A 24,580-nucleotide genomic window follows, 5' to 3' on the forward strand; every position below is an offset into this window, starting at 1 on the left:
TTTGAGAAATGCTGCTATCAAAGTGTTTTGAAGGTACAGCTTCTCCAAACCCTTCATATGCTGCTGTGCCTTGTGACTCTCCACCACTGGGTGTGGTTGGCAGCTTTTCCAACACTGCTGCCCCAGGCTGCTTTTTGAAGAAATGTCTTATGGGACCTCTGTTTTGTGGAATTTAATTTGGGAAACTCTGATGTAACCTCAACCCTTCGTTTTAGACATGAAGATCTAAGCTGTAAAGTCCTCCTGTCACGATGAGAGTCAGCATGTTTACAAGAAGCTGTCCAGAAGCAAGGCGGCATCCGTTAGCAGAGTGCCTGACACACTGGACTGAGAGCACCTGTCTCTGCCTCCTGGTTTCTCCCAACTCCCAGGGCAGGGCTCCCTCATGCTGCCTCTGTCACCATCACACCCACAGAAAGGCCAGCCAAGGGCTGGGGGCAATGTGATGGCTGTTCCCTTCCCGCCTGGGGCTTTACCCTCAAGTCCTGGGGGACTGACAGGTATTGTACTAACTGAAATGAAAATCATTTTATGTGCAGAAGCAAATTCACCCAGAATTCTGAAAGTGCAAAAGACTAGATCCTTAAAGGAACATTCTGGATGCTGTGTTTTTCAGAAAAAAAGGCGAATGTTGAGTAATTAAGCTAACATTCGCGTTCTTTCTTTTCTATTATTCTATATTTTGAGTGAGTTATAGGATGTGTTAGACAGTCCCATCACGCCCAGGCTAATTTCTTACAGTGACATCTAAAGTTCTGTAAAATGATCTGCACAATAAAATGGTTTTAAAGGTGAATTACTTAAATTTCTGGAGGGCATGAATTATATTTACATTGTATCCCTAATGACTAACACAGGGTTTGGCATATATCAGGCACATAATGATAAATACGTTTGCATTAATTAGTAGATTATAATCTGATGATTAAGCTTTAATAAAATAATGGTAATAACATATTTTTGTTTGTTTCAAACTAGTATATTTAGAGGTTCCATTTTCACTCCTCAATAGATTTTATGTATTTCTCATATGCTTCTTCACTCATTAGTTCATCTAGTTCTGAAGGGTTACTGTGTGTCATCTTTTTTTTTTTTTTTTTACATCTTTATTGGAGTATAATTGCTTTACAATGGTGTGTTAGTTTCTGCTTTCTGTGTGTCATCTTGATCAGCCAACCATCTTCATAACAAGATCTGTTGACAAGTCCTGGATTTTCTGCTAGAGTTTCATTAATTTTAGTTACTTCTCCTGATAAGAGAATAGAGTTCACTAGCAGCTTTCACAATTTCCAAAGTACCAAATTCCTCATTTGTTCAATTTTGTCCCAACTTCAGGCAGACTACAGTAAACAACATCTCCCAAAGCTTCCTGTGCAAAATTGCTGATTCGCACTATTCCAACACTGTTTTCTGTTGTTACCCATTCGTGTTTGTGAATTTACGCACCAACAGCAGATTGTGGCCGGGGCGCAGTGCCCCGAGGGCGCCCGCCCGCAGTACCCAAGGCAGCTGCGAGCAGGGCGCGTTGGGCGCAGAGATGGCGCGCAGGCTGCAGACCGCGGCCCGCACGCTCCAGCGCCATGTTCGCAGGGGCGCAGGGGGTCTCCGTGCAGCATCTAGAGCACCCCGGCCGACGGGGGCGGGGGAGGCCGCTGGTAATAACAAAGTAATGGTACTAATTAATGATAGCCTACCTTTTCAAAAATCTCTAAGATACATTCCTTGCCCTGGTTAAGGTTTATAATCAGAAGCTGGTTAACACTCCTTATTTGTAACCTATTTTCATAAACAATTGCACTGTGATGTGGTGTTTCTTTTAGGTAGTAATAAATGGGATCACTTCTATATTTGACTTTAAGACAATGCACATAGACTTAGAATTGGAATGAGTCAGTGGACATCAAGTTCTGTCTTCCAGTCATTACAGAATTCTGCTTTCATCACTTGGCCTATATTAAACATCCCCAGAGATAAAACACATAATAATAAGCCCGAAGAAATGTGTGATCCTGGAGGGCCTTCTGAGTTATCAAAGAAGGATTAAGTCATGTTGGTAAATTATAGTATGTGTTCGGTACAGTTGACCCTTGAACAACATGGGCTTGAACTGCATGGGTCCACTTAACACGCAGATTTTTTTTCAATAAATATCCAAAAATATACACATAGAACATCCTGTGCAAGACTTGAAGTAGATAGCCTATCCTTACGTAAGCATGAGGTGAGTGATATTTAATATGAAATTAATTTTAGTTTTCTTACTGTTTCATAAATTTGCTTTCAAAGAATTACATGACCATATACTATGCCTCTCTCTCCCTCCCTCTCTCTCTGTCTCTCTCTTGTAACTGGAGAAACTGCATATCTGCCTATCATCACGGGTACGTGGTTTAAAAAAAAGAATAACAATGTTTCTAATACTGTAGTGTGAATATGACTGTAATACTGTACGCCATAAAAATGGTATAACCATTCATGTGGGTATATGCTAAGTTACAGTGAAGCAATAGTATCAATTACACTAGGCTACCATGAAGCAATCATATTGCTCCTTCTTTGTTATCAATGCATGAATCATTTTATCTGTAAATAAATATGGATTTTTTTCACATTATATTTTCATTTTTGATGTCTAGTGTTGTAAGCAGATAGGGTAGGGGGTCCCCGGAGAAAGACAGCCAAGTATGGCTCCTCTTGACATAAGAGAAGCCATTTTTGGCCTCAGCCATTTTGTGATCTAAGTCTGGACACAATGCTTGTCCTTGAACTGGTCTCAGTAATTAATGACCTTAAGGGAACCAAAGAATGCAGGAGCAAATGACTGTTATCAGGCAAGAGAAGTAACAATAGCAAAGGTAATATATCAGTGGTAAAGACTCCCAGTTCTGCTTCAATGGTAAAGATTAGCCTGAAGCACTTTCTTGGGCTGTTTTGTAGAATTTAAACCTCCCTGGAGCACTCAACCACCAGATCAACTGAAACCTAAGGGATGATGCTGTTGACCTTTTCTGACCCTGGTGACTTCAATCAACTAAAGCTTGGACTCTGTCAATCCCCAAGTGTATGCTGAATTCTCTGCTCAAGCCCCTTCATGAATGAATATGCATGTACCCTCAGCTTAAAACGTCACCAATTTGGGGACTTTCCTGGTGGTCCAGTGGTTAAGAATCTGCCTTCCAATGCAGGGGATGCAGGTTTGATCCTTGGTCAGGGAACTAAGATTCCCGTATGCTGCAGGGCAACTAAGCCTGCATGCTCTAGAGCCAGAGAGAAGCCCACGTGCCTCAACGAGGAGCCTGCATGCTGCAACGAAAGATCTTGCATGCCACAGCAAAGATCCCGCATGCTGCAACTAAGACCCGATACAGCCAAAATAAATAAATATTAAAACAAACAAACAAACAACAACAACAACAAAAACTTTGCCAATTTTGCTGTTCAGGGAGACACTGCTTTGGGAAAGATCCCCAGTGTTCTCCTTACTTGCTGCAAGTTAACAAATCCTTCCTTCTCCTGATCTTTGGCTTGGCTATATCTGTTGGATTGACCCCCACCAAGAGGTCAACACAGTTTTTTGGTAAAAATTTTGGTGACCACGCAGGGACATCTCGCCTAGCCCCTTTGGGTTCTCCCAGCTCTATGTTGCTGGGGTCCTGCAGGCAAGGGCATAGGAGAATCCCTCTTGGTGCCTGAGTTGTCAGGTCCATGCACCTCAGCTCACTTATCAGACTCAGAGGCTACTCCAGACATCTTGATCCGGAGTGTCTCTTTGAAGAAGTGAGTGGCATTCACCCAACAAATCAGCCTCTGTCCCCATCTCAACAGGGGAGGAGGAATGACTCAAGAACTGTGCAGTTAATCTTGTCCAGTAAGCAGATAGGGTAGGGGATCCCTGTTGAAAGAGAACCAGGCATGGCTTTCTTGACATAAGAGAAGCCATTTTTGGCCTAAGCCATTTTGTTATCTGAGCCTGGCAACAGTACTTGTCCTTGAACAGGTCTCAGTAATAATGATCTTAAGAGAACAAAAGGACAAATTTAGGCAAAAGAAGTAACAATAGCAAAGATAACAAATTGTAAAGACTCCCAGCTCTATTTCAATGGTAAAGGCCAGCCTGAAGCACCATCTTGAGCTATTTTGCAAAATTTAAATCCTCCCCTTAGGTGCTCAACCACCAGATCAACTGGAATCTAAAGGATGATAGGGTTGACTTTTTCTGACCCTCATGACTTCAATCATCTAAAGCTTGGACTCTACCTACCACCTAAGCCCATTCATGAATATGCACGTATGCTTAGCTTAAAAATTCCCTAATTTTGCTGTTCAGGAAGATACTGCTTTGGGAAAGAACCTCAGTGTTCTCCTTGCTCCAAGTAATAAATCCTTCCTTCTCCTGGTCTTTGGTTTTGTTGTGTGTTTTGACCTGACACCCTCCAAGAGGCAAACTCAGTTTTTGGGTGACAGTCTGGCCAGGTTAGCTTGGACTCTAAGGGGTTGTCAGACAATCCTGACCTCAGGCTTGGGAACCAAGATCCCACAAGCTTCATGGCACGGTTTAAAAAAAAGGAAGAAAGAAAAAAAGGAGCAGTACAATATCAAAGAATAAAAAACAAAATATTAGAAAGATAATAAATAATTAGGAAAAATAAAACTATAATTGAAACAACTGCAACAAGGTAAAATAAAACCACAACAGAAAAAAGAACACAAAAAAGGGGGGAGGGGGAAGAACAAACCAAAAGGAGGGATCACTAATAAAGTATAAAGAATAAAATAAAATCAGAAAAATAAAAGATTAGGAAAAATAAAAATATAAAAAAATCAACAACAATGAATCAACAAGGTAAAACAAAGCCCAATCTAAAAAAGGAAAAAAAAGAAAAGAAAAAAAAAGCCTTGGCTATGGGGGTGGAGTTTAGGCGCGGGAGGGGGGGGGGGGGTTGGAACTTAGGCAGGGGCGGGGTTTAGGGTGAGGCGGGACTTAGGCAGGTGGCGGGGTGACGTTTGAATGTGAGGCAGGGCCTCTGCTTAGGACCTGCGCAGAATGGGAGAGGCAGCACGTGGAAAGGAGGGCCTTTGGAGTGTGGGGTTCCAGAGTTTGGCGGTAGGGCCCTGAGTGAGGGTGTGTGGGTGGGTTTCACGCTTAGCGCAGTTGGAGTGCGCATGTCTCCGAGTGTAGAGATGGGGCCCTGGGTGGGGGTGTAGGGGCGGGGCCTGGACTCTGTGCAGCAGGAGGGAGGCTCCGAGGGCAGAGCATTCGGCCCAGGAGCAGGTGGTGAGATGCCTAAGTGTACAGGGAAAGCACTGGCTACGTTCCCTTCCAGTCCTTTGCACCCCTCACCCATCATCTCACCCAGGGTCTCCCCCGTCGCCACTGGACCCCTAACCGTGGGTAGGTCCCGCTGGCTGTAGGAATTCCTTCCCTCCCCCAGCTGCCCCTCAGGGATGCCGGTCTGGGAGGTCCGGCCTTTACTTTTGTTCCCCCTTCCCTCCCTCCCACTCACTCAGGGACCCGCAGCAGGAGGGGGCCTCGGTGGGCAGAGGACGGTGGGCAGAGGATCAGGCCCCAGCTCTCAGCAGGCTCCTGGGGGCCCAAGTGGTCAGGGGAAGTGTGGCCACGTTCCCTTTTGATCCTCTGCCCTCCCAGTGGTCCCCCAATTTTCCCCTTTGGGCGTGGGATCCCTTCCCCTCCCCCAGCCACCCCTCAGGGGCACCAGTCCCATCCCACCTCCACTTCTCCCCCCACCTTCACTCCCCTCACGCCCCATGTACTACCCGGTCGCTGGGGGTTCCTCCTGTCCCCTTAGGTGTCTGTGGTCCCCCACCGGTGCCTGGTAGGTGCCCTAGTTGTGAGGAGACGCGAATTCTGCATCCTCCTAGTATTCCATCTTGACTCCACCCCCCCTTTTGATATTTTTGACAAAATTCCCAAATATCATATTGTTTTCAAAAAAATTTTTGGCCATGCCACACAGTTTGTGAGATCTTAGTTCCCCAACCAGGGACTGAACCTGTGCCCCCTGCAGTGGAAGTGCAAAGTCTTAACCAGTGGACCACCAGGGAAGTCCCCCAAATATCAAATTCTAACTGAAGTTCTTTTGACCTCCAGCTAACTATGATGCTTCAGAGGACCCCTGAAGCACCTCAGAGAGAGAGATTAAATTAACTAGGATTATTTGGTATGTTAAATTACATGGGAAGCATTGTCAAATGAGTGACAAGCTTTCTCAGGTTATACTGTAGGGATAAATGTTATTAATATATTATTAATATAGACACTCTAGAAATTATATAAAATTTGGATATGTCCTGGTATATAATGTTATCTGTCATAATTCTAGGTATTATCTTAAAATGTTGTATGTCACAGCAGTAACCAACATTCTTTGTCAATTACAACGTAATCAGGTGTTAATCACACCTTTTTTTTTTTTTTTTTTTTTGCGGTATGCAGGCCTCTCACTGTTGTGGCCTCTCCTGTTGCAGAGCACAGGCTCCGGACGCGCAGGCTCAGCGGCCATGGCTCACGGGCCCAGCTGCTCAGCGGCATGTGGGATCTTCCCGGACCGGGGCACGAACCCGTGTCCCCTGCATCGGCAGGCGGACTCTCAACCACTGCGCCACCAGGGAAGCCCAATCACGCCTTTTTAAGTCTTGTCATTTACAGACAGTTATTGTTCTACTCTGATGTTTTGCAAAAGTGCTTCATCTTCAAGAAGATTCTTAGGAAGGATGTTTTGATAAGTACAGGTCTCTGATAAATTTCTGATCATACCACTGAACTGGGTAAGAAATTAAAGAATCTTAATGAAAACCTGATGGCTTCATAAAACGGTTAACAAAAAGGATTAGCTATTGAGTGAACTAATGAATATGGTTATAATTTTTATTGTTTTTGTCTAAAATGTTACTGGCTTTAATCTGTGTTTTCCAGATATAAAGAAACCCTTCTGTTCAAGCTAATTATGACTAACAGCAATTTGGTAAATTATACCTTTGGAAGTAAAACAGGAACATTTGTCTTTTTCTTTCTACCTGACCCCTCCAAAATTTAGAAATTCTTAAGCTCCCAGCAGCATTATCAGGTAAATAAAGAAGGCCACCACCTAAAAGGTACAGGAACCTCAAGGTACTTGGGGGACCTTGAAAAGGGCGGAATTCACTCAAATCTATAGATATTTCATGTGAAATCTGTGACAGGCCCATGGCATGGCTTTCCTGGCTTTAAGAGACCTTTCAAAAGTTCAATTGAGATTCCTTATGAAAAGCTCCAGCCGAGCCAACTTAGAAGAGCCTAAGTAATCAATTAATCAGACTTATTTTGCAAACAAATTAGTCTTAATTTGGCTATATTTGCTAAAAATGAGGGTAATTTTAGAGAAAAATTATGTTTCAGTGGATGCTAAAATCAAGTTTTGTTAATTGAGGTCTGTATTTACTGCCTGAGACTCACCTCCCAGATAGCTACTTATTGTTACATTACATAATTGTAAATTTTAAATGAATTGCTAAAAAGACACTCTAAGTTTGTTTCTGAAGCTTATCACAACAATGTATCTTTAGAAGAAGATCAGATGCCCCATGTCAAGGCCCTATTAAAATTGAATGTTATTGTGTTAGCCATATGTTTGCCCTGATGTTCAGGAGGAAAAGAAAATTATCTAGTGAAGTTATCACAGAGTGTAACTACTCATGACATGTATCACTGCTTGCTTTAAGTCTACTGCCATAAGCACATGTACAATGTTTGTGTTACAATCTGGTATAATGGATAAATGTATATATAACCTACAAAATGTTTCCCCATTAACATACCTCTGAGCCTGTTCACAATATTGATTAACTTCTCCCAGTGTGGATAACTAGAAGAATATCTATATATTAACAAAAAGGAGGCTTAGCACCAAGGGACATGATGAACCCAGGGCAGGCATCAACCACCCTGGCATCAAGGGACAAATATTTTTGTCTGTTGAAAGACTTTCAATCAAGAGGGGAAATGATGAAAAAAAATCTTCATATTGAGATATGGGGAAGTCATGCTGGCTTATACATGGTTTAACTTAAACTTTACTGACCAGAATGGCCTGTTTTGTGGCCTGTAGAACATGCATTGTACATCTGCTTTGGCCATTGAGGAGAGGAATGCTTTTAGAAATCAGACATAGAGGGGAATTCCCCAGTGGTCCAGTGGTTCGGACTTGGTGCTTTCAGCTTTCACTGCAGTGGGCCTGGGGTTCAATCCCTGGTCAGCGAACTAAGATCCTGCAAGCTGCATGGTGTGGCCAAAAAAAAAAAAAAAAAAAAGAAGAAGAAAGAAATCAAACAGAGAGGATGTCATCATCACTCACATAGAGGCTTTAACAAAATTTACCCAGCAAGCCTTAACAACAGCAATCAGGCTGTCAGTCTAATGAACTCAGAAGTTTCTATGGGGCTTCCCTGGTGGCGCAGTGGTTGAGAGTCCGCCTGCCGATGCAGGGGACGCAGGTTCGTGCCCCGGTCCGGGGGGATCCCACATGCTGCAGAGCGGCTGGGCCCGTGAGCCATGGCCGCTGAGCCTGCGCGTCCGGAGCCTGTGCTCTGCAGCGGGAGAGGCCACAACAGTGAGAGGCCTGCATACCACAAAAAAAAAAAAAAAAAAAGTTTCTATGATGAAAAAGCGGTCCTACAAAACTGCATGGCCCTTGATATTTTAACAGCCTCTCAAGGAGGAACTTATGCTATAATATATACCAAATGCTGTTTTTAAGACCTGATGAGTCTTCTAATATAACTCAACTTATGATGCACATGAAAAACCAAATCTCCTCTCTGAATGATCCCCTTCCCAGTTTAGGGAAAATATTAGAAAAATGGTTGGGTTTAGGGGGCTCTTGGCTCAAGTCTGTACTAATGATGTTGCAAAGTTGCTGTTAACTGTCTCTCCCACTGTGCCTCTTGTACACCTGCTAGAATAATGCTATTCAAGCAAGGTTCAGACACTACTTTGGTGGACCCCAAAACTTACCTAGCTCTAGCAGCAAGAGATTTTCACTCCTCTAACTAGGAAGACTAAAACATCCATTCTCAGCAGGAAGCAATTACAGAAGACTTACCTTCAGTCCAGTACCCCTCAGGACTGAAGAGTGAAATATCTCAAGGGGGGATTTTGTAAGCAGATTGGGTAGAGGGTCCCCAGAGAAAGAGAACCAGGCATGGCTTTCTTGACAAAGAGAAGCCACTTTTGGCCTAAGTCATTTTGTGATCTAAGCCTGGCCACAGTGCTTGTCCTCGAACAGATCTCAGTAATTAATAATCTTAAGGGAACAAAAGAAGCAGGAACAAATGACTGTTACCAGGCAAGAGAAGTAACAATAGCAAAGATAGCAAATCAGCTGTAAAGGCTTCCAGTTCTATTTCAGTGGTAAAGATGAGCCTGAAGCACTCAATCACTGGATCAACCAGAATGTAAAGGATGATGCTGTTGACCTTTTCTGACCCTTGTGACTTCAATCAACTAAAGCCTGGACTCTGTCGACCTTTGCCCAATTCTATGCTGAATTCTCCTCTGCTCAAGCCCCTACATAAATATGCATGTACCTTTAGCTTAAGTGGAGACACTTCTTTGGGAAAGATCCCCAGTGTGCTCCTTACTTGCTTAAGTCCTTCCTTCTCCTGCTCTTTGGCTTGGTTGTGTCTTTTGGCTCAACACCCACCAAGAGGTGAACCCAGTTTTTGGGTAATAGTGTTAGTTATTTGGATAACATCTACAGTGTTTTGTGTCATATAAGACAATATTGATGTAGATACTGACAGAAGATTCATCTTGTAAACAGACAACATAAACTTACAGTATCAATAAGTATAGTAGAGTACTGTAAATTTTTTTCTACTTTATGATTTTCTTAATAAAATTTTCTGTAGCTTACTTCATTATAAGAATAAAGTATACATTACATATAGCATACAAAATATATATTAATGGACTATTTATGTCATCAGTAAGGCTTCCAGTCAACAGTAGGCTTTTAGCAGTATGTTTCGGGGGAGTGAAAAGTTATATGCAGATTTCTGACCGTGTGGGGTAGGCACCCCAAGCCCCCACATTGTTCAAGGGTCAACTATATTTTCATTTAATAAAAAAATTTTTTAGTGCCTACAATATATAAAGCAACTCTCCAGGTACTATAAGGGTAATAAAGATGAAACTGATCCAGACCATCTCTTCAGAAGCCAATGGTGGTCGACAGATGAATGGATAAAGAAGATGTGGCACGTATATACAATGGAATATTACTCAGCCATAAAAAGAAATGAAATTGAGTTATTTGTAGTGAGGTGGACAGACCTAGAGTCTGTCATACAAAGTGAAGTAAGTCAGAAAGAGAGAAACAAATACCGTATGCTAACACATATATATGGAATCTAAAAAAAAAAGGTTCTGATGAACCTATGGGCAGGACAGGAATAAAGACACAGATGTAGAGAATGAACTTGAGGACACCGGGAGGGGGAAGGGTAAGCCGGGACGGAGAGAGTAGCATTGATATATATACACTACCAAATGTAAAATAGATAGCTAGTCGGTGCTTTGTGATCACCTAGAGGGGTGGGATAGGGAGGGTGGGAGGGGAGTGCAAGAGGGAGGGGGTATGGGGATATATGTATGCATGTACCTGATTCACTTTGTTATACAGCAGAAACTAACACAACATTGTAAAGCAATTATACTCCAATAAGGATGGTTAAAAAAAAAAAAAAAAAAGCCGGTGGTGGGACTTCCCTGGTGGTCCAGTGGTTAAGACTCTGCACTCAATGCAGGGGGTGCAGGTTCGATCCCTGGTTGGGGAACTAAGATCCCACATGCCACACAGCGGGGCCAAAAAAAAGGAGAGAAGCTGATGGCCTTGCAGGGGAGGTGGAGCACACTCGTAAATAATTACAATGCCAGGTAAAATTATGATCTGCCAGGGATGTGCTGTTGTGTTATTTATAGTTCTTTCCAAATTAGTTTATTTTTCTTTCAAAACTGGTAGTCTATAGTTAAGCGATTATCCAGTATATTAGAACTCCCTGTTCCCTAACTATTCTAGATAAATGAAAGGTTACATTCCTCGATATCAGTGACATCAGGTATTACTAGCAGCCATCAGCATTGTCTGAGAGTCATTCTTCTCATTCAATGACAGGACTGTACCATCCCAGCAAGGTCTTATTGACAGCACTACATCACCTTCTTTGGACATACAATTCACCTGAACTGGATGGGCGAGGAGGATGGATCAGATAATGTGGAAACTTGAACTGTGGTGGGGAGGCTGAGGGCATGCCTTCAGGAAGTTGGATACTTGTGTGGGTGGCAACACAAAAATAGATGGGCCATGTTATCAAGTGACAACCAGAAATGGGGTCAGTATAGGCACACAGATTGTCCCTGGCTCTACAGAATGGGTCTGTCTGAACAGATAGTGGATCTGTGGGGGAGAAGGCTGTAGGGGCAGGAAGAGGATCTGTCTGTCCACTCCATAGATGTGACCACTATGTGATGGTGTGAATTGACTCTTTTATTCTGATTTGGGCTCTATTTTTATCTCCATTTTAAAAGAAAAATTAATGTATTAATTTATATAACCACCATCGAAAGATAATTAAGGAAATATGTCCTTCATATATTAGGAATAGTGCTGTCAGAGAAAGTTGGACTAAAGCCTTTGAATCAAGAATCCAGGGTTTCCCTGGTGGCACAGTGGTTAAGAATCTGCCTGCCAATGCAGGGAACATGGGTTCGAACCCTGGTCTGGAAAGATCCCACATGCTGCGGAGCAACTAAGCCCGTGAGGCACAACTACTGAGCCTGCGCGTCTAGAGCCTGTGCTCCGCAACAAGAGAAGCCACGACAATGAGAAGCCTGCGCACCGCGATGAAGAGTAGCCCTCGCTCGCCGCAACTAGAGAAAGCCCGCGCACAGAAACGAAAACCCAACACAGCCAAAAGTAAATTAAAAAAAAGAATCCAGAATTCAATGCTGTTACCATTGACATACAGCACAGCCACAAATTAGCATCAAAATATACATCTTACACGTTTCCTTATTTACATCTTTTGCCTTGAGAATTTGATGATAAAAATACTTTTTAGATGTGGACATGGTTCCCTTAAAATTAAATGTTGTAAATCATTAATTTAAACAAAGTTGATCTATGAGTTAATACGGGAGCTTGTAATGTTAACCTCTTTGCATTTCAAGCCCCAGGACTGGGATCATGGCTCTGACTCTAAGGGAAACGATGTGGACAGAGGGGTCTGTTTTATCCCACGGCCCCTCGAAACCTCAGCTGACCCAAGGACCTCTCCACAAAGACCAATGCAGCACACGCCCAGGGGCCCGGGGAATCTCTCCTTCTACCCACTTGGTCCATTTTGGGGAGGCAATAGTAGGGGTACCCAACCTAGGGTCACCACCTAGAGCTTTGGTGTCTGCTTTTTTTATGGGAGCTCAGCCTCTTGAGTAAAATATTTAATTACAGAGCTTATTCATTTGGTTTCTGGCCTTTACACCTACTGGAGACCACGCCTACTGCCCAGAGTAAGTTATTTGTGGGAGGCAGCAGACATAACACTTGAAATCGCTCATGCCTCTGTGCCTTGTAGCTGAAGTGAAATTATTTATGGTATCCAGATTTATGCCGTCTCCAGTATTAACTCACACTTTTGGCTGATTTATTATTTGGCCAGATAGCATTTGCTCTTAGGTCTTGGCAAGAGGCCCCTCCCTGGGGCCCACTCTTTAGAGAGCTCCAGTGTTGCTCTCTTCTGGTCATTCCTCTTCACTGGGTGAGGAATCCACAGGCCAAGTGATTTATTCACTCAGATCCTTGCTCTGCTTTTAGGTCCAGAATTCCCTGCCAAAGTCCCTGCTTCCAGGACTGGTATGAACCTCTTTTCCTGATCTACCCTTCCAAAGGGAGACCGTGCCATTGGTGTGGTACCACAGGCCCAAAGCGGTGGCTGTGAGGGGGTGCCGATGTGGCAGGAGCTTGGACGTATGTGGGGTGGGACCATTGTCATGTGTATATAAGGCCCTTTATGATATGGGCCAGGCCTGCGAGTGGGAAATGACATCAGGCCAGAAGTGCTTTCCTGGAACCACCACATTCTGGTGTGGAGCTCTGAGGAGTTTTGCATCAATCAAACTGATTTTATAGGTCATTATAAACATATATCTATCAAGGTAGGAAAGGCTAACTGGCCTGTCAAGGCTAACTTGTTAGCTTCAGCTATAATTGTTTTATATTTACACACATGATATGTGGGCCACCATTTTTCCTATTCCCCACGTGCCACAAATATGGGACTAGGCCTGCTCTTGGAATGGGTTCAATTCTGAGTTCATTTAAAATTTTAATATAAAGGATCTGGTAAGAGACGGGTGAAGTGTGGGTAGTGGGTAGGCGGCTTTCCGCCAGGTCAAATGTGACACTGCTACAACTGCCCACATTTCCTGGCCTGCTCTCTGGCCTGGCAGGAGAAACCTTATGTGCATGTGTGTTTAACATCCACTGAGAGCCAGAGAAATATGACTTGGCTGTTTTCAAAGAATTCAAGCCCCACACTGTGCTCTGGTTGTGACAGCTGCCGTTCCCCTGCCAAGCAACTCTTCCCAGCTGACTTCCTTAAGCTGTTTGGAGTTAAAAGCTGGGCACTTTGAAGGCCTCTTCCAGGCCAAAAAAGAATGAACTAGAAAGGGAATTGGGGCAGCCTTCCTCGGTTGAACACCACTTCACTTCAGCAAACCCCTAAGCCTTGCTATCTGTTTTGTCAGCTGTAAAATGAGCAAACTATTTCAGCCCTGCCTCAGAGGGCACCAAGCGGCGGGTTTAATTAATGACGAATGTGATGGGCTTTGTCATGCAAAGTCATATATAAATGAAAAGGAGCACTGGAGCTATTTTATCCAAAATCTGGAGCGCATCCTGCTTTCCACTGCCATCGATAAGACTTTACGTCCTGATCACAGACCACTGCAGACTTCAGGGGTGCAGAAGAACGCAGCTGGGCTCGCCTTACCTGAACAGAAAGCAGGGTTTGGTTGCGGAAGTGGAGCACAGAGCAAGCAATCGGTGCATGGTTCAGATTTCTGGCAGCAGGCAGCACTGAGATCCACTGGGTCCAGCTGGCGGCAGACGATGGACTGGTTTCTGCAATCAAAGTACAAAGAACAGGTGTACCCATTTATTCCTGGGACTGTTCTGGAAAGATCCTTGAGATTGAAAGTGTCACGTTGAGGGGAGAGTTCTTTCCAAAGATCTCCCCTGCCTCTCTCCCTGTTGTCCCTGCCTCGGTTTGCTGGCTGACAGCTCACAGCAGTGGTGTTTTCTTCAGGGACAGTGTTTACTGAGAACAGGCCACAAGGATCAGTCCTGTCTAGGATCCATTTCTTCCTTTAGTCTTGTGTCTTATTCATAAGGATCACAACCCACAGTTCACTTAAAGACACGGGTACATGATTAACCAGAAGTTGTACTGGTCCTGCTGAGAATTGTTGATTACTTTGGCTAACAGGGGATTTCTGTTCCCTGACATGATTCAGCTAACAGCAGCAAATCGTAACTTTTATATACTTAGTAGACATGATCATTCCTTCCCTTCATCTCCTAGAGCTAGGATGTTACTGGAATGAGACACCATATTCAGCGTTATAACTATTTTGTACCGCCTCTTGTTAAGGATTAGATGACCTTGAGCTCCTTGAGAAACCCAAGAGGGTCGTAATCATTTTTGCATTACCCTTGACATTAGTGCCTTCCTTGTAGGAGACAAAAACAAAAACAAAACCCCCAAGAACTTGTTCAGATGCATTGAAAATGAAAACTTCTCATGAGATAAAAAATGATAGGAACTCCCACTGTCCATTAGGGAGCTTCATTTTCAATTTTTTATAAAAATTTCTTGTTGGATGATCTAAGTATTTTATATAGGTTAAGGTCTTCAGCTTCAGCCAGACTTGGGCTTATATGCTTGTTCTGCAAATTACCATTTGTGGGACCTTAACTAGCTTGGTGCCTTAGTTTCTTCATCTGTAAAGTGGGGAAAATAATACTATCTATCCCAGCGGTCCCCAACCTTTTTGGCACCAGGGACCGGTTTCGTGGAAGACAATTTTTCCACAGAGTGGGATGTGGAGCGGAGGGTGGGGGAAAGGTTTCGGGATGATTCAACCACATTCCATTTATTGTGTACTTTATTTCTATTATTATTACATTGTAGTATATAATGAAGTAATTATACAACTCACCACAATGCAGAATCAGTGGGAGCCCTGAGCGTGTTTTCACTTGCCACTCACTGATAGGGTTTTTTTTTTTTTTTTTTTTTTTTTTTTTTTTTTTTTTATGCGTTACGCGGGCCTCTCACTGTTGTGGCCTCTCCCGTTGCGGAGGACAGGCTCCGGACGCGCAGGCTCAGCGGCCATGGCTCACGGGCCCAGCCGCTCCGCGGCATGTGGGATCCTCCCAGACCGGGGCACGAACCCGTGTCCCCTGCATCGGCAGGCGGACTCTCAACCACTGCGCCACCAGGGAAGCCCACTGATAGGGTTTTGATATGAGTCTACAAGCAGTTGATTTATTATGGTCTCTGTGCAGTCAAACCTGTCTGCTAATGATAATCTGTATTTGCAGCCACTCCCCAGCGCTAGCATCACCGCCTCAGCTCCGCCTCCTGTCAGATCAGCAGCGGCATTAGATTCTCATAAGGAGCCCGAAGCCTAGATCCCTCACATGCGCAGTTCACAGTAGGGTTCGCGCTCCTATGAGAATCTAATGCCGCCGCTGATCTGACAGGAGGCGGAGCTCAGGCGGTAATGCGAGCGATGGGGAGCGGCTGTAAATACAGATGAAGCTTCACTCGCTCGCCCGCCGCTCACCTCCTGCTGTGAGGCCCGGTTCCTGACAGGGTTGGGGACCCCTAATCTATCTCATAGAGAAATTATAAAGATGAAATGTGATAATCTATGCAAAGTGTTTAGCACAGTGCCTGGCACAAAATCAGCGCTCAGATAATACCATCCTCCTCCTCCTCCTCCTCCTCATCATTGTTAGAGATTATAGGGGAAGGAGTCTCGGTTGCTCTCGGAGCCTAAGAGTACAGCCTTCAGATTTAGTAACCTGCCCCATGGTTCCATTAATGTTACCTTATTAATCTGAAGCAGGAGCCCATGTAAGTCAGAACCTCCAGATTTTCTGCTTCTAGTCTTTGACTTCAGGTTTTATTCTTTGGATACCTAGAGAAGAATGAATAAGATAGCTTTCATTCAGACATAATTTGAGGGCTGTTTAAAAAGGCACTTTGCAAATTAACTTCTTGTACATATGCCTCAGTAATTCTGTTGGTTGTAAAATATATTGTTAGGCGATGTAGATCCTTGTAAACAGGCTCATTTCCAATGTCCTTGGTGGGCCTTTGGGCCAGTTAAACTGTGGGCCAGTTTAAACAAGAAACCCTTGTTTAAACTGGTTTCTCCCCTTAATGTGTGGTCCCTAGATTTGAAAATAAAAGTTTTTGTTGCAGACATTCATCATCAATGAAGTTCATGATGAAGGCCTTTTCACTTAACAAACTATGTTTAGGTACTGTTCAGTGTTTGAAGGCAGCCTGAACGGGAGGACTTAGAGCCACTGGCTGCCTTGACAACAGTTTGGAGGGAGTAGGCACCTTAGGGGGTCTTAGTTCAGTCTGTGCCTCCTTTTTAAAGAGCTTCTGTGCATCCACTTCCACAGGGGTGGGCCCCAGGAGTCACTACCACCCCAAGTGCCTACGGCTGATTGGAGGAGACACTCCTGACCCAAGCTGAGATTCTGTCTGCAGGACGTCTGGAATGCGGACACAACCCTTCTGGTCAGTCACTATTGGCTTAGATCTAGGACAGCATACAATAAGGGGCTGGCATGGCCATTTTCACGATGTACTCTGGGAGGCAGAAAAAACTGGAATGTAGCAAAAGATGACTAAAAGCGTCAGGGAGAAGTAGAGATGAGAAACCAGGTCGCCCCTGGGAGAAAAGGGGAGGTGGCAAGAGAATAGCTGTCTGCGTTCCCATGGGCCTCTCAGGGCTTTGTTCTAACCCCCTTGAGGCCCAGCTGCCCTTCCGGCTCTGGCCCATGTCCAGTCCACTCTCTGTTTTAGCTCAGGCAAACCTTGAACTGTATCTGTTACGTGAAACCCAAGAAGCCTTGGCTGAGTGAGTGAGCTGGCACCGAGAGAGAGGCCACACCAGGCGGGGTCCACATGGGGATGCCCACCCAGGGGGATCCCATCACACTGGCCTGCCAAAATCAGACATGCATACAAGTAATTTTTGCTGATGATAAAACTGAATAGAACAGATTCATAGTTATTCCGAAACAGTGTTCTCTCCTAGTCACTTCCTGAAATGCTTTTTTGTGTAGTAGGAAGCAGCTGGCATTATAGATGGCACACCCATAATTGCGTCTAACCCTGAATATTTTTAAAGGGGTACGTGTACCTACAGCTGTCATTGGTCATGCATGTTGCAGGAAACAAAGCAAAACACAACGCGATAGGCACTGGTCTCTTCTAAGGAGCTATCAGTCCCCATCACTGTGCCACTTGACATTCATCTATAGCTTTGGCCTTCCCCCAGATTCAGGGCCCAATCCTGTCTCTAGCTGAAGGCTTTAAGGAGCCCTGTTTCAGTAGTTCAGGGGACAAAGTTAGGATATCCTGTGACTTGTCCTGCTCCGATCAAATGCCCTGGTTCTGGCCTCTGGGCTTTTGCCTTCAACCAGGCTTCGAGTCCCTGTTCTAATTCCCTGTTGTAGAGCCTGAGTTCTTGATTCCTCAGGCTTTAGCTCCTGCCTCCATAACCTGACCAGAACCCTGGTCTCTTACGTCTATTTTCTCCAGGTAACACCCCTGAAAGGCAGACCGAGCTGGGAGCTTGCTGTCACTTGTCCTGTCTGTCCCACACTGCCCACACTGTCTAGGTCACTCCCACTGTTTCTCCCATTCCCCCACCCCAACTTTCACCACTGCCAATAATCATATTTGCTCCACGTATGGGACACCTACCTTTTGCTACCTTCTAGGTCTTTCTAACACTGAATCTCTCTCAATTATCATGTCACCTGTTACTCCTCTCAGGACCCATGTGGTCCTCCAGCTCTGCCTGCCTGGCAGACCTCCTCCACTGATTTCAGCTGGGCACCAATCACAAAGCCTTGCACACAGCAAGGTGGCAGGGAGGTGGGGTGGCATGGTGGAATGAGCATGACATGAACATGGGCATCCCGAGCAGACCTGGGTTCAAATCCTTGCTCCTCCACTTGCACCTGTTCCCTAATGCTTGTAGGACTCAAAGGAACAAGGTATTATTGAAAGAATTATATTATGAGATAATGTGCCTGTCAAAATATAGTAGTTATTTTATAAAATACCAAATTTAGCTTTTTGGGGGGGGGTGCAGGGCCTGCACCGCGCAGCATGTGGGATCTTAGTTCCCCGACCAGGCATCAAACCTGCATCCCCTGCATTGGAGGCGTGGAGTCTTCACCACTGGACTGCCACGAAAGTCCCCACCAAATTTAGCATTTAATAAAACACATCTGTCTTTCTTTCTTGAACTTATATTTCTAACAGCTTTATTGAGATATCCACATATCATTCAACCCACTGATTTAAAGGGTACAATTCAATGGTTTTTAGTATATTCAATGGACTTAGATTTCTTAAAATGTAATTATAGCATAAGGGATATGAGGATTAATAAGTTAAAAAGATGTAGGATTTTACTCAGCTATAATTTTATATAAATCAAGAGTGTGATACCATTGCATTGCCAAAAAACTTATGCGATTTTGGGCTGTACAGATACACATGTGATGATAAGAACAAGATGGATAGTGGTTCCCTGTTATTCTGAGCAGGACATGTGTTCAGTCCTTGGGCCTAGTTTAAGAGGGATATGGGCAAATTGGAGCATGTCCAGAGAAACATGAAAAGGGTGACGAGAAACAGCAAATACTGTTTGTAGGAGCCTATGATATTCACCCTGGAGAAGTAAATCCAAAGAGGAAATGAAACCCCATCCTCAATTAGCTCTGGGTTGTCATTTGGAAAATGAATGACATGTATTTTCTACGTTCTTTCGCTAGGCCAGAACCTCAATAAATGAATTTAAGTTAAAAGCAAGCAGATTTTTTCTTTTTAACATCTTCATTGGAGTATAATTGCTTTACAATGTTGTGTTAGTTTCTGCTGTATAACAAAGTGAAACAGCTACATGCATATGTATATCCCCATATCCCCTCCCTCTGCGTCTCCCTGCCACCCTCCTTATCCCACCCCTCCTAGTGGTCGCAAAGCACCGAGCTGATCTCCCTGTGCTATGCAGCTGCTTCCCACTAGCTAGCTATTTTACATTTGGTAGTGTATATATGTCAATGCTACTCTCTCACTTTGTCCCAGCTTACCCTTCCCTCTCCCCTTGTCCTCAAGTCCATTCTCTACGTCTGTGTCTTTATTCCTGTCCTTCCCCTAGGTTCATAAGAACCACTTATTTTTTTAGATTCCATATATATGTGTTAGCATACGGTATTTGTTTTTTCTCTTTCTGACTTACTTCACTCTGTATGACAGAGTGTATGTATGTATGACTACAGAGTGTATGTATGTATGACATCCGCCTCACTACGAACAACTCAATTTCATTTCTTTTTAGGGCTGAGTAACATTCCATTGTATATATGTGCCACATCTTCTTTATCCATTCATCTGTCGATGGACACTTAGGTTGCTTCCATGTCCTGGCTATTGTAAATAGAAGCAAGCAGATGTTGACATGATATAAAGGAGCAATTAAAGCTGTCTAAAATTGGAGTGGATTGTCCCTTCCTAACCTGAAATTCTGTATTTAATATATTACCTCTTAATAGCAAGTCAGAGAGCTACACCTTATAGAGCTTTGACTGTGTTGAGCTCAGGTGGGTAAAATGATCAAGTAGGTCACCCCTTGTTTACTTAAGGCCAATCATTCACTTTGGGTGAGTCTAAGTAGTCCATTCTTCCTCCCATTTTTCATTCCCACTCTCTGCTTTTTGATCAGAGGAAAGAGAAAAGGAAGCCCCAAATCGTCAATATGGGTATTTTATTAGCACTTCTGATGACAATGGAAATATTTCTAAAATAAGACTTTGGCATTACCTGATCAGGATATTGTGCTCATCTCTTCCCTGCTCTGTGTAAGGAACTGCATCTTAGCACTTGAAACTGGCCATGGTGGAAACATCTACAGAAATTAGCAAATACGGCAGACCATCTTCCCCCACTCCCCCAGCTCATCGACCAGTGCCCACTGCTTTAGCATCCACACCACCCAGTGATGACAGAGCTGGCACTGTTAATAATGATGACAGACCTTCTACTAGATTTTTGGACCATGTGTCTCTATAAGAAATACATTTATAGACAACGGTATTTAACTTTCATATAAGGGCAATTTGGAATTTAAGTAGTTTAGTGTAATTAACTAGTTTCAGATGAGTGGAATCTTTAGGGGAAAGTATTTGGGAAAAGCTGGATTCATTCTCAACTGCTTTCTAGACCACATCTCTTTTTTCTTTAAGGAAACCCCATAATAACCATGGTCTGTATATTTGAAGTCTGTTATGCACATCTACTTATGGAGTGACCATGTGACAGACTAGGAAGACATGTTCAAGATGAAGGCCCTCTGGAAGTGGGAAGATAAAGCTCTCTGCTGGCCAGTACTCCTTGTGCCACCTATTGGATTTTGAAAGAACAATCTCTCAGCTTTTGATTCAAAGGTAAGACTCCAGCAAGTATTTTCTGCAGATGGAACATATTCGTAATCTTCCTTAAGGCAGAACTATTGTAAAAACTTTGCATTGTACGCGTTGTTATGAGGGAAATCACCATCAGCCCAAGATTCCCAGGGCCAACTGGTTTCTTTATCATCAACAAGCTCCAGGAATTATAGTCGGCATTTACTGAGCACTCGCAGTATACTATGTACCTTACAAGCATTCTCTCATTTTATCTTCATCTAACCTTATGTAATGGGTATAAATATTTTCATTTTACAGATAGGGAAACAACTTCAAGTGGTTAAGTGGCTATTAGAGTTAAAAAGTTTCTGTGATCCTAGGAAACAGGATTTACATTGCCTACTGCTTTGTATACAGCAGACATTCCATACATAGTTGAATCAGTTTTTTAATGTGAATAAATAGAGCACCATTCTTCTTAATACTTGGAGCCCTTTGACCTATTAGCCTTTTAAGCGGCTTTTATCTAATGGAAAATCAGAATGATTTTCATTTATTTTGCTTCTACATACATTCCAAGGGCAGAGCTCCCTGTAATATCTCATTAACCCTACAATGACATAGAATTATTCTCCCAATTTTAGAAACAAGTTAATGGAGGCTTAGCTGGAATTAGGTTGTCTTTTGATGTTTTCATCACACCAAGTCAAGGCAGAGGAAAGACCAAAGGCATGCATTAAGAAGAACCTAGTTCCTACTGTATAACACAGGGAACTATATTCAACATTCTGTGATAAGCCATAATAGAAAAAATAGGAAAAAGAGCGGATATATATGTATAACTGAATCGCTTTGCTGTACAGTAGAAATTAACACAACATTGTAAATCAACTATACTTCAATAATAAAAAAAAAAAGAACCTAGTAAAGTTATGACCAGAAAAAAGGGTTCTAGATAAACCCGGAGGGAAACAGTCCTCAGAGAGTGACCACAAGTCAGTTCTGCTGAGTATGTCACTCAATGGACAGAGTTCTGTGCTTACTAAGCACTGTAGTAGGCATGGGGGAGATAAGACCAAATCCTGATTTTGAGAAGCCTATGGGCTTTTAGGGAAGAGAAGACAGAGACACATATACATAAGGAAAGTGAATTTGCAGTACGAGAGACTAAAAAGGAAAAGCAGACAAGACAGCGGTGGTCATTGAGAAACAATTAACACAGGCAATAAGCATTGCAGGAGTTCAGAAAAGGGAGCGATTATATTTGCATAAATTTACGCTGACCTCAGCATCTTCACTATGAGCTGTGGGAAGACAATGAAGTTTGAGAGAGCACCTGGCTTCCAAGGAGCTCACTTTCTTCCCTGGAGACTTGAGCAGATCATGAGAGGGTTTGCAGGAAGTAGCCAGAGAGATGAGGAGAAGACCAGAGACCTGATGATCAAGACCAGCAAGATGGTGCTGGGACAGCTCACGTGGCTACTGAGCCTGGATGTTCTGAATTATTAATGATGTTTCTCTCTCTGTATTTTTCCCGCTTTCTACCTTTAAGCAAAAGTAGCCTGGAGTTCTTCCTGGACTTTGCTTTTGAAATTTTTAAGCCCTCCAGAGAACTCTCAACCTTGGCTCCTCTTGGAATCACCTGGGGAGTTTTTAAAACACTGCCACCTGGGTCCCACGCCCAAATACTCTAATTGACCTAGGGTGCTCCTTTGGTGATTCTAATGAGCAATCAAGTTTGAGTATCATTGACTTAAAGCGTTCCTTGACAGGATAAGAGAGAATGAAATTTGCTAGAATGAACAAAGTATCTCGGAGAAACCGGAGAGGTGGGGAACTTCCCTGCTCCAATCTAGAGAAATAGCCTTGATTTGCTACTCTGGAGTACTAGGAATCTGGGTTGGGCTTCCCCACAGCCCCATGGGGGAGGTAGGAAGACTCCAGAGAGAGTGGCTGTGTGGTGGCCAGGGCTTCTCACACTGGGATATACACACAGATCACAGGGGATCTTGTTAAAATGTAGTTTCTGACTCAGTAGGTCTGGATGGGGCCTGAGAGTCTGCATTTCCAAAAAGTTCCTAGGTGATCCCAATGCTGCTGGTCCACAAACTGGCAAAGAACTGCATAGCCAAGACCTAGGCCGTCTACCTTAAGATTCTCGTATCCATCTAAAGCAACAAATAGGAGGAGCCATGACCCGTCAAACCTGAAGGGTTCCACAGACAGGGACAGTAGACATCTGTGCAGTGACCTGGTTAGACTGACAACCAAGAAGCAGATGGACCCCATCTGCAAAGCCTTCTAGACTAAAAGAGGAGCATATCCTGTCAGGGGGTACTGGCAGATCACAGATGACCCATTCAAAAGGGGTCTAGAAACCAGAGGGCAAGAGAAGCCAGCTGATATGGCCCATCAAAGTCAGCCTCCTGGGCACAGAGCAGGGTGAAGGATGGGCACAGACCTGGTGGGGGACACATACAGGAAACTTAGCACAATCCTCAAGAATGAGGTGAAGTGTTCGCCAGGCCAGCTATCTTAGTCTGTTTGGGCTGCTATAACAAAATACTATGGACTGGGTAGTTTAAACACTAGACATTTATTTCTTACAGTTCTGGAGGCTGGGAAGTCCAGGATCCAGGCATCAACAGACTTGGTGTCTAGTGAGAGACTGCTTCTTGGTTTATAGATGGCATACTTCTGTGTCCTTACACGACAGAAGGAGTGAGGGAGCTCTCTGGGGCCTCTTTTTTAATGGCACGAATTCTATAATGGAGTAGGACCCTATGGGGCCTTCCCGGAACAGACCCCCCCACCCGCTCAACGTCCTCCCCCCCGCCTCTTTGTAGAAAAGCTGTAGTCTCCCAGGCCTCCGCTGAGTCACAAAAGCCTGCCTCAAGAATTAATGATTGAAAGGATGTGAACATGTAATGACAAAAATAGCAAATTTAAACAGTCAAACAGCCATATGGCAGTCACAGAATTTTTAGTTCCTCCCTGAAGTACCTGAATAACAATATCTGATGCACATTTCCTGAGTTGTTTTACAGATGCTAAAACCGCCACCAAATGGAAGAAGTTAACTACTTGACGACCATAAGCACTTAGCCCCCAGACCTACTGGAGCCTAAGGATTGGTAATGTTGATCCCTGTGACCTCACCCTGTTACCTCACCATCAATCACAACTCTTCGATTCACACTGTGAATCCCCTCCCTCACCTTGCCTTTAAAAATGCTTCCTTGAGGGGCTTCCCTGGTGGCGCAGTGGTTGAGAGTCCGCCTGCCGATGGAGGGGACACGGCCTCGTGCCTGGGTCTGGGAAGATCCCACATGCCGTGGAGCAGCTGGGCCCGTGAGCCATGGCCGCTGAGCCTGCGCATCCAGAGCCTGCGCTCCGCAACGGGAGAGGCCACAACAGTGAGAGGCCCGCGTACCGCAAAAAAAAAAAAAAAAAAAGCTTCCTTGAAACCCACTGGGGAGTTCAGGTCTTTTGAGCACAAGTGGCCTGTTCTCCTTGCTCAGCCCAGCAATAAACCTTTCTTTGCTCCCATCCCAACTCCAACATTTCAGTTTGTTTGGCCCCACTGCGTGTCGGGCACACGAACTTGGCTTTGACAACAATTCCAACACGAGGGCTCCATCCTAATGACCTAATCACCTCCCAAAGGCCCCACCCTCCAATACCATCACATTGGGGGTTAGGATTCAACATATGAATTTTGTGGGGGATACAAACATTTGGTCTATAGTACCAGCCCAATGGGGGCTCAGCCTCAGTCAGAAATTAAGTTGGTA

The 24,580-nt window shown here is 44.0% G+C and overlaps 1 long non-coding RNA gene and 1 pseudogene across 1 annotated transcript in view; both read right to left on the bottom strand.

Moving 5' to 3' along the window:
* Positions 1-219: 219 nt before the first annotated feature.
* On the bottom strand, positions 220-2,544 carry LOC116748562 (annotated as a pseudogene).
* A 1,187-nt stretch (positions 2,545-3,731) lies between these two features.
* LOC116749312 overlaps positions 3,732-24,580 on the bottom strand; it is a 40,167-nt gene continuing 19,318 nt past the window's right edge. Inside the window, exons 5-7 of the long non-coding RNA XR_004348566.1 lie at positions 16,175-16,264; positions 14,050-14,180; positions 3,732-3,892 (exon numbers count right to left, since the gene is read on the bottom strand). This is a non-coding gene — a long non-coding RNA (uncharacterized LOC116749312). The remainder of the gene's footprint in view (positions 3,893-14,049; positions 14,181-16,174; positions 16,265-24,580) is intronic.

Source organism: Phocoena sinus, chromosome 2, assembly GCF_008692025.1.
Source record: "Phocoena sinus isolate mPhoSin1 chromosome 2, mPhoSin1.pri, whole genome shotgun sequence".
NCBI classification, from domain to species: Eukaryota; Metazoa; Chordata; class Mammalia; order Artiodactyla; family Phocoenidae; genus Phocoena; species Phocoena sinus.